At 37.4% G+C, this 10,250-nt stretch overlaps 2 pseudogenes; one reads left to right on the top strand and one right to left on the bottom strand.

Moving 5' to 3' along the window:
- Positions 1–3,502, bottom strand: part of LOC104993586 — a 38,244-nt pseudogene extending 34,742 nt beyond the window's left edge.
- A 1,733-nt stretch (positions 3,503–5,235) lies between these two features.
- On the top strand, positions 5,236–6,910 carry LOC104993584 (annotated as a pseudogene).
- The last annotated feature ends 3,340 nt before the right edge of the window (positions 6,911–10,250 follow it).

Genomic DNA, 10,250 nt, shown 5'->3' with positions numbered 1-10,250 from the left:
GCTTTCTTCTTTGTGATGCTTTCTAAGGCCCACTTGACTTCACATTCCAGGATGTCTGGCTCTAGGTCAGTGATCACCCCATCGTGATTATCTTGGTCTTGAAGATCTTTTTTTGTACAATTCTGTGTATTCCTGCCACCTCTTCTTAATATCTTCTGCTTGTGTTAGGTCCATACCATTTCTGTCCTTTATTGAGCCCATCTTTGCAGGAAATGTTCACTTGGTATCTCTCATTTTCTTGAAGAAATCTCTAGTCTTTCCCATTCTGTTGTTTTCCTCTATTTCTTTGCATTGATCGCTGAGGAAGGCTTTCTTATCTCTCCTTGTTATTTTTTCGAACTCTGCATTCAGCCCAAGACACATATTAATCAAATTAACAAAGATCAAATATAAAGAACAAATATTAAAAACACCAAGGGAAAAACAACAAATAACACACAAGGGGATTCCCATAAGGATAACAGCTGATCTTTCAATAGAAACTCTTCAGGCCAGGAGGGAATGGCAGGACATACTTAAGGTGATGAAAGATAATAACCTACAGCCCAGATTACTGTACCCAGGAAGGATCTCATTCAAATATGAAGGAGAAATCAAAAGCTTTACAGACAAGCAAAAGCTGACAGAATTCAGCACCACCAAACCAGCTCTCCAACAAGTGCTAAAGGATCTTCTCTAGAAAGGAAACACAAAAAGGGTGTATAAACTCAAACCCAAAACAATAAATGGCAGCGCCATCATACTTATCAATAATCAACTTAAACGTAAATGGGTTGAATGCCCCAACCAAAAGACAAAGACCGGCTGAATGGATACAGAAACAAGACCCCTATATATGTTGGCTACAAGAGACCCACCTCAAAACAAGGGACACATACAGACTGAAAGTGAAGGGCTGGAAAAAGATATTCCATGCAAATAGAGACCAAAAGAAAGCAGGAGTAGCAATACTCATATCAGATAAAATAGACTTTAAAACAGTATAATATATAGCAATGAAAAATAATGTTACTGCTGAATGTCACATCATGAATAAACCTCACAAAAAAGTTGTTGAAATATAGAAGACAGACACAAATAGGTCTTACTGTATGATTCTAGTAACATGAAGTTCAAAAGCAGAATCAAAATTAAACTCTGGACATAGAGATCAGAATATTTGTTGTTTTGAAAAGATGTTGACTGCAAGTGGAGCCATGAGGGGCTGAAAATATTCTTTGACTGCAAGTGGAGCTATGAGGGGCTAAAAATATTCTTTGTCAGGGTTAGGGGTTGTGTTTAAGTTCCTTCCAGAAAGCAGATCTAAAATAGGAAAGGTGAGAAAGTCAAAGGACACTGCAATGACAAAGGAAGCTTTATAGGTAAGACTTTACTTAGGGACATGATACCAGGTATTAGGAGTGGGAGACTTGGCAAGTACAACAGGAGAGAAAATCCAAACAGTGGTGTATTATCAGAGTGGTCACCAGTCCAGAAAACTAGAATCTGATCCCACTGGAAGCCTCTGAGGAATTCCAGACTGTGGCTCAGTGCTGTAAGCCTGAGGCCTACGAGGGTAGCACATATCCATGACCTGACTCATATCCCCGAAGAGCCATGTTCCCCTGTGCACCAAGGAGTGTTCATTCCCCCACACTTGCAGTTTTGAGCATCCAAACATGATAAGCAGCTGCTCACAGATGTCCCAACCACATCACAAGAAAAGCCTTAGTGTGAAAATGCAGAAGATAGACAGTGCAGATGACGTTAGGTTCTCTAACCAATTTTCATCTTAGCAATGGCTGGGGAAAAAATACTGGGCTGAGAAGATGTGAAGCATAAGAAGGGTCTGACACGATCTGATTTTTCTTGAGCAAACTAAAAAATAATATTCACAAGATCAATCAATTTTTTTCATAGGAAAACTTACGATACACCAGTCTGGTCAGTAACTGTTTATCTCCCAGTGACATCTAGTTTACATTCAGTTTACAGCTTTTAATGGTGTCTAAAAGGAAATTCCTCAGTAAATTCTATGTAGCCTAGTTTCACTCCATTCTGAATCCAAAGCTCAGTACCTGATGTAGACAGACACATTCAGTGACAGCTATTCATCTGTTGGGACACTTATTTTAACCCACCACTTCAAGAAGAGCAGGCAAACTCACTTTGGTACCGTGTAATTAACTATCAGTTCATTAATGTGGGGAGCTTTGTAGTAAGACTTTTCTGTAAGTGGAGACTTTTATCTGACTTTGGGCTAATTCCCTCGTATTTTTCCCATGGTTACAATCAGCCTTAAATGTGATCTCTACATTGCATTTGTGATCTAAAAAATCCTAATTTCTCCAGCTTTGGGGAGTCACTCTAGTTAAATCTTCAAATTAAAATATCTATAAGAAAGTATACCAAGTAAATTCCTTTAAGCCCATTTAATTCCATTATTCGCCAGACCAGGCTCGATGCACGATACTGGGTGCTTGGGGCTGGTGCACTGGGACGATCCAGAGGGATGGTATGGGGAGGGAGGAGGGAGGAGGGTTCAGGATGGGGAACACATGTATACCTGTGGTGGATTCATTTTGATATATGGCAAAACCAATAAAATATTGTAAAGTTAAAAATAAAATAAATAAAAAGCAGAGATATTGCTTTGCCAACAACAAAAAAAATTAAAGCACAGTCCACAAATAAAATAAAATAAAATCACAGTTAAATAAATTAGTTTCCCAATTTTATTTATATATTTATTTGAAGCATATTCATTGGGATCAATTTTTCATATAAAAAATATTATACATGGTAAAAACTAATTGTAAAGTCAAATGTTAAATATTGCCTGTAAAAGTATTGCTTTTATCAGGTTTTCTCTTCTTGTAGCCATTATTTCTACCAAAATGCTTTAATGACCTAAGAGAAGGGATTGTTACTAGAGCCTGGGAAGAGAAAAAGTCATACAGAGTTGCCCATTTTGAGATGAACAATGATCTTTATTTGAGGGACAGAACCAAGCTAGGGCCACAAGTCAAATATATTTATAATACTAGTTTTAAGCTGCTCTGATAATTCGAATATCTGCATTTCTATGAATATGTTTCCTTGGTTTGTTTTTATGTGTTCCATTTTTATCACATATCTCACAATGCTTCGTGATATACTAGACATTGTTTATAGATAGCAGTGGAGATATAATTACACAGCTCTTTGCTTTATATTTATTTCCAAGAATGTGAAATCTCTTTCCAACATGCGACTATTAAAGAGGCAATTATTCATATAATCACTATGTGAATCATATTCATATATCACTATGTAGCAAGTTAATTTTAGCCTAAAGAAGCAATTTTTAATATTGACTTCATCTCTGGTTAGCCTTCCTCCCAGTGCCAGAGCTGTTTCTGTCCAAGTCTAATCTCTTTGATCTTATCAATACACCAATACTGAGCTCACATGCCACAACTACTGAAGCCCTCATGCTCTGGAGTCCTGGGGCCTGCTGGAAGTCAGATTCCAGTTTCATCATTTTGAATCCATGGTAGAGAGCCCTTTTCTCTAGGCACCTACTATATCCTCTAGTCTCGGGCATTCTCTAGACTAGGTCCACAATCACTGTCCTTTACCAAGCAAGACAGGAAGGGTAAGCCAGGGAGAACTGTTAGTCCAAGTAAAGTATCACAACACTTGAGAATCTTCAAGACTGCAGTCTCTCCAACATGTTCCCACTATTGTTAATCTTTCGTCTGTCTCTTGGCAGGCTTTCTTCTACCAATGCTGCCTCCAGAAACTGCCATTTCTTGATAGTTATGTATAAAGAGCTCTTCTCTCTAAAAATCAGTCCATCTGGGGTTTCGTACAGCCACCTCTCTTCAATAGTTTCATAAATAAGTACAAGTCTTATCATATCTAATTTTTTGGTGTTACCATGTGAACAAAGATTTTCTACATCCTCTCATATCCTAGTCAGAAAATTGTTTATTGTATTTAAATTGTAGCCAAATAGTGAAGGAAATTATGGTTTCTTTATCTATAACTTATCTGGTTCTTTCCATACTTATCTCCTCCTAGGTAAAAAGAAAAGAAAGAAGAAAAGAATGAAGTTCTGTTAAAACTTAGTGTGGGATGAAAAATTCCATTTTTCTGTCATGAGCCTAAGAGAGCCTATGATAAAAATATAAACCAGATGGGATATATCCTCTGGGTCTATGACTCACAAAAGTTAAGATATGTCTAACTTCTCTCCTTCAAATGGAAACAAACAAAATGTGTAGAAAATGAAAAAATAAGCAAAAGACCACCAAAATTTTTAAAACAAATATTAACAGGGCTGAATGGAAAATAGCAATACAATAGCAGTATGGAAAACTAGATACTGCTACTGCTGCTGCTGCTAAGTCACTTCAGTTGTGTCCAACTCTGTGTGACCCCATAGATGGCACCTCACCAGGCTCCTCTGTCCATGGGATTTTTCAGGCAAGAGTACTGGAGTGGGTTGCCATTGCCTTCTCCAAGATACTAGGAAGAAGCAAATACATTTCTAGAAACATCCAACCTACCAAGACTGAATCATAAAAAATAGAAAATCTGAACAGACCAATAACAACTGAATCAGTAATCAAGAACCTCCACCAATAAAAAAAAAAAAAAAAAAAAACCTCTGATAAATTCTACCAAAAATGTATAAAAGAATTAACGCTAATTTTCTCCAACTCTTCTCAAGAATTGAAGAGGGAACACTTCCAAGCTCATTTTATGAAGCCAACATTACTCTGACACCAAAGGCAGACAAGGACACTACAAGAAAAGAAAACCACAGGCCAATATCTCTTATGAACATGGATACAAAATTCCTCAACAAAATAAGAACAAACAAAATTCAATAGTGTGTTAATACTACACAGGGCTTCTCTGGTGACTCAATGGTAAAGAATCTCCCTGCCAATGCAGGGTTCAATCCCTGGTCCAGGAAGATCCCACCTGGTGCGGGGCAACTAAGCCCATGCACCACAACTACTGAGCCTGTGTTCTAAGACCAGCGAGCTGCAACCACTGAGCTCACATGCTGCAACTACTGAAGCCCTCACCCTTGTGGAGCCCATGCCCCACGAGAAGAGAAGTCATTGCAATAAAAGCCTGGGGCACCAAAACGAAGAGTGACCCCCACTAGCCACTACTAGAGAAAAGCCCAAGCAGCAACAAAGACCCAACACAGCCAAAAATAAATAAATAAAATTACTTTTTAAAAAAGAATATTACACCATGATCAAGTGGGATTTACTTCTGGAACGCAAAGATGGTTCAACATACACAAATCAATAAATGTGATACACAACATTAACAAAATAAAAATTGAAAATTGTATGCTGATCTTTATAGTTTCAGAAAAGGCCTTTGACAAAATTCAACAACCTTTCATGACAAGGAAAAAATTCCCAAAAATTAGATACAGATGGAATATACCTCAACATAGTAAAGGCAGTGTATTACAAATCAACAGCTAAAATCATGCTCAATGTTGAAACCCTGAAAGTTTTTCCTCTGTGATTAGGTACAAGACAAAGATACACACTATTGCCAATTTAAGTCAACATAGTACCTGAAGTTTTCTGGCCAGAGCACTTAGATAACAAAAACTTAAAGGCATCTAAGTTAGAAAAGAAATAAAACTGTATCTATTTGCAGATGACAATCTTATATATAGAAAACCCTAAAAACTCAACCAAAAAACTGGAACTAATAAACAAATTTAGTAAAATTGAAAGGTACAAAAATCAATATACAAAATATCAGTTGCATTTCCAAATATTAACAATGAACTCTTAGGAAAATAAATTAAGAAACAATCCCATTTACAATAAAATTAAAAGAATAAAACACTTGGGAATAAATTAACCAAGCAGGTAAAAGATCAGTATATTCAGATCCATGAGACACTTGAGCCATGAACTGACACTGTGGCTAAGTGGCCAGAACCCACAACTCCTCTCCGGGGGCAGAGCACACATTCAGCGCAGGGCATCCCTGACTCATCAGGGACATGAGGATCCAGAATTGGGGGCTCTCTGGTGGACAAAGTATTTTGAAACCCTGGAGAAGAAGAAAAATTCTCAAAAGCAGATGAAGGAATCTTTTGTCAGTGACCACAATGGAACAAGCATGCTGGAAATCATTGAGGGCTTGGGCTTGCCTACACTCCTTATCCTGTGCAGAGGGCTCGGGATCATTTTCTCACAGCACTTATCTTTTTCCTCACACACTTGGAGAACTTGATTCTTCATTGACTTTGCTTTCTTGAGAGTTCCCCTGGTAACAACTTTGACCATTTTCTCTACATTTGTTCTCCTTGAGCATCTTGTAATTATCTTTGGGGTCAAAAATAGTGTTCAAACAGGGTCATATGAACTTAAAAAAAAGAAATCACTTATCAAAGACTGGATAAAAGTAACATATAATCTGCTGACATCTATTGGCCTCTTCATATCACTTTACATAGTTCAGGTAAATGTAGAAGTAGCATCCTAAAGAAGGAACAGCTTAGCCTTTTATATGTGGGTAATTGCTTCTTACCTGATCCTCCTTAGTAGTTTAACACTGGGTGATAAAACTTTGAGTTTTGCCAAATTTCTAATTAAGGGTACAGTATTACCATGTTCTTGAAAATTTATTCCATCACATGCTGCAAATAAAAAGCATTCAGAATATTTACTCTCTGAAGCTGAAAGAAAACCCACTCTTTGTTTAATTACACCAATGAACAGAAACAAATTAATTTTCTCTTGCTGTCAAATGTAACAGTGACAAAATCAACCTGTTAGTACATATGTTACACAGAAGTACATTGTGGGCTTTATTTGTGCTCAACCTCTGTATGTGTATCAACTGCTTAATTATATATGTACTGCACTTGCAAGATAAGACTATAAAATCTTGGTGATCAACAGGGGTCAGATATGTTTTGAGCAATATTATTTTAATGAGGAAGAGAAAACATAAAATGTGAAGAAAATAGGACTTTCGGCAACCCAACATTAACTATAAATTATTATAAAATTGTTTCATTACTACTCTATCAGTAATGATTCTTAATATTTTAAAATGTATTTCAACACTATGTAAAACAAACCAACACAGAACAAAGCCTTGTGACTTATTAGAATATATAAATTCCAATATATTAAAGAAACTGTTGTCGGGGAGGGAGGAGGGAGGAGGGTTCAGGATGGGGAACATGTGTATACCTGTGGCGGATTCATGTTGATATATGCCAAAACCAATCAATATTGTAAAGTTAAAAAATAAAATAAAATAAATTTTTTTAAATAAAGAAACTGTTGTATTTATAGTTGTGATGCTAGAAGATTAAAGGAGTGGGAAGGAGGATTTTTACTTTCCATCTTATGTTACCTATTATGAGTATGTATTTTTATTGTATGAATCACTTTTATAATATTTACATTAAAAAAATCTCAATTGTGGAATTGTGAAAAAAAATTATAAGACATTGGTAAAAGGAATTTAAGACAAAAATAAATAGGATGATAATCCATATTCATAGATTGGAAGAATTAATAATGTTACAATATCCATGCTACCCAAAATAATCAATAGATCCTGTGAAATCCCTATCAAAATTTCATTGGAATTTTCATAGGAATACAACAAACAATCCTAAAATTTATATAAAGCCATAAAACACTTTGAGTAGTCAAAGCAAACTTGAGAAAGAACAAAGCTGGAGTCATCACACTTCCTGACTTCAAACTACATTAAAAAGTTTTAGTAATCAAAACAGTGTGGCATTGGCATAAAAATAGACACATAGATCAGTGGAATAGAATAGAAATCCCAGTAGTAATCTCATGCATATATGGTTAATTAATTTTTGATGAAGGCACCAAGAAGATACAATAGGGAAAGGATAGTCTCTTCAATAAATGGTGCTGGGATATCTACATGCAAAAGAATGAAACTAGGCTTCTATATTACACTGAACATAAAAATCAACTCAAAATCAATTAAAGATTTGGATGTAAGACCTAAAACTATTAAAACCACAGAATAAAACAGGGATAAGCACCTTAACATTGGTATTGGCAATAATTTCTTTTAATATATTGCTGGTAAAAATATCAATAACTTCAGATATGTGGATAATATCACTCTAATGGCAGAAAGTGAGGAGGAAATAAAGAGCCTCTTGATGAGGGTGAAAGAAGAAAGTGAAAAAACAGGCTAAAAACTCAACATTCAAAAAACTAAGATCACGGCATCTGGTGCCATCACTTCATGTCAGATAGATTGGGGGAAAAGTGGAAGCAGTGACAGATTTTATTTTCTTGGGCTCCAAATCAATGAGGACAGTATACTATAGCCATGAAACTAAAAGACTCTTGCTCCTTGAAAGGAATGCTATGGCAAATCTAGACAGTGTATTAAAAAGCAGAGACATCACTTTGCCAACAAAGGCCCATATTGTCAAAGCTATGGTTTTTCCAGTAGTCATGTATACATGTGAGAGTTGGACCATTAAAGAAGCCTGAGCACTGAAGAATTGATGTCTTTGAACTGTGGTGCTTGAGAAGACTCTTGAGAGTCCCTTGGACAGCAGGGAGATCAAACCAGTCAATTCTAAAGGAAATTCATCTGGTATATTCATTGGAAGGACTGATGCTGAAGCTAAAGCTCCAATACTTTGGCCACCTAATGTGAAGAGCTAACTCACTGAAAAAAGATTCTGATGCTGGGAAAGATTGAAAACAAAAGGAGAAGAGGGCAGCAGAGGATGAGATAGCATCACCAACTCAATGGCCATGATTTGAGAAAACTCTGAGAGATAGTGAAGGACAGGGAAACCTGGTATGCTGCAGCTCACGGGGTTGCAAAGAGTTGGACACAACTTAGTCACTGAACAATACCAATGGTGCCAAAAGCAAAGGCAACAAAAGCAAAAATAAACAACTGGGACTACATCAACTAAAAAGCTGCTAAGTAGCAAATGAAACCATCAACTAAATGAACATACAGCCTATGAAATGGGAGAAAACATTTTCAAAGGATATATTTAATAAGAAGTTATTATCCAAAATATACAAAGAACTCATACAACTCATAAGCAAAAATAACAATCAATTAAAAATAGGCAAAGGACCTGAATATACATTTTTCCAAAGAAAACAGGTATTTTAAAAGTTCCTCAACCTGACTTATCATCAAGAAAATGAAAATCTAAATTTTGTTTGACCACAGGGTCTGCAGTAACCTTAAACCCATGAAAGCACATGTCCTGATTTGCAGCCCATAGAGTCACATGTAAGTTCCTGATATGACTTCTCCAGCAATGCCTGGGATCAGCAGTTCTGTTTGCTTGCTTCCCAGTGCCTTCCTCTTTGTTGTTGTTCAGTCACTCAGTCATGTCCGACTCTTGCCACTCGGTGGACTACAGCACGCCAGGCTTCCCTGTCCTTCACTATCTCCTGGAGTTTGCTCAAACTCATGTCCATTGAGTCGGTGATGCCATTCAACCATCTCATCCTCTGTCACCCGCTTCTCCTAGTGCCTTCAATCTTTCCCAGCATCAGGGCTTTTCCAGTGAGTCAGCTCTTTGCATCAGGTGACCAAAATATTTGAGATTCAACTTCAGCATCAGTCCTTCCAATGAATATTCAAGGTTGATTTCCTTTAAGATTGACTGGTTTGATCTCCTTGCAATCCAAGGGACTCTCAAGAGTCTTCTCCCACATCACAGTTAGAAAGTATCAATTCTTCGGTATTCAGCCTTTTTTATCATTCAGCTTTCACATCCGTACATGACTACTGGAAAAACCTTCCTCTAGTTTTCCCCTTAATATGACCCTAGAGGGGCTTTTCAGACTCCCACTCTCTTGGTTCTAATTGACCAGTCAGCCTTAACCTGGGAACCCCAAAGCATGCCACCCAAAGACCCTAATAAAGGCATGTACCCCACATCTGTCTCTCTGTCTGCACTCTGCCTTGACCTCCTGATGTGGTCCCTCTGCTGCTGATGCTGCTGCTAAGTCACTTCAGTCCTGTCCAACTCTGTGCGACCCCATAGATGGCAACCCACCAGGCTCCCCGGTCCCTGGGATTCTACAGGCAAGAACACTCGAGTGGGTTGCCATTTCCTTCTCCAATGGATGAAAGTGAAAAGTGAAAGGGAAGTCACTCAGTCGTGTCCGACTCTTCGCGACCTCATGGACTGCAGCCTACCAGGCTCCTCCACCCATGGGATTTTCCAGGCAAGAGTACTGGAGTGC

Source organism: Bison bison, unplaced genomic scaffold (assembly GCF_000754665.1).
Source record: "Bison bison bison isolate TAMUID 2011002044 unplaced genomic scaffold, Bison_UMD1.0 scf7180017864240, whole genome shotgun sequence".
NCBI classification, from domain to species: Eukaryota; Metazoa; Chordata; class Mammalia; order Artiodactyla; family Bovidae; genus Bison; species Bison bison.
This window is presented reverse-complemented; position numbering and strand designations above follow the sequence as displayed.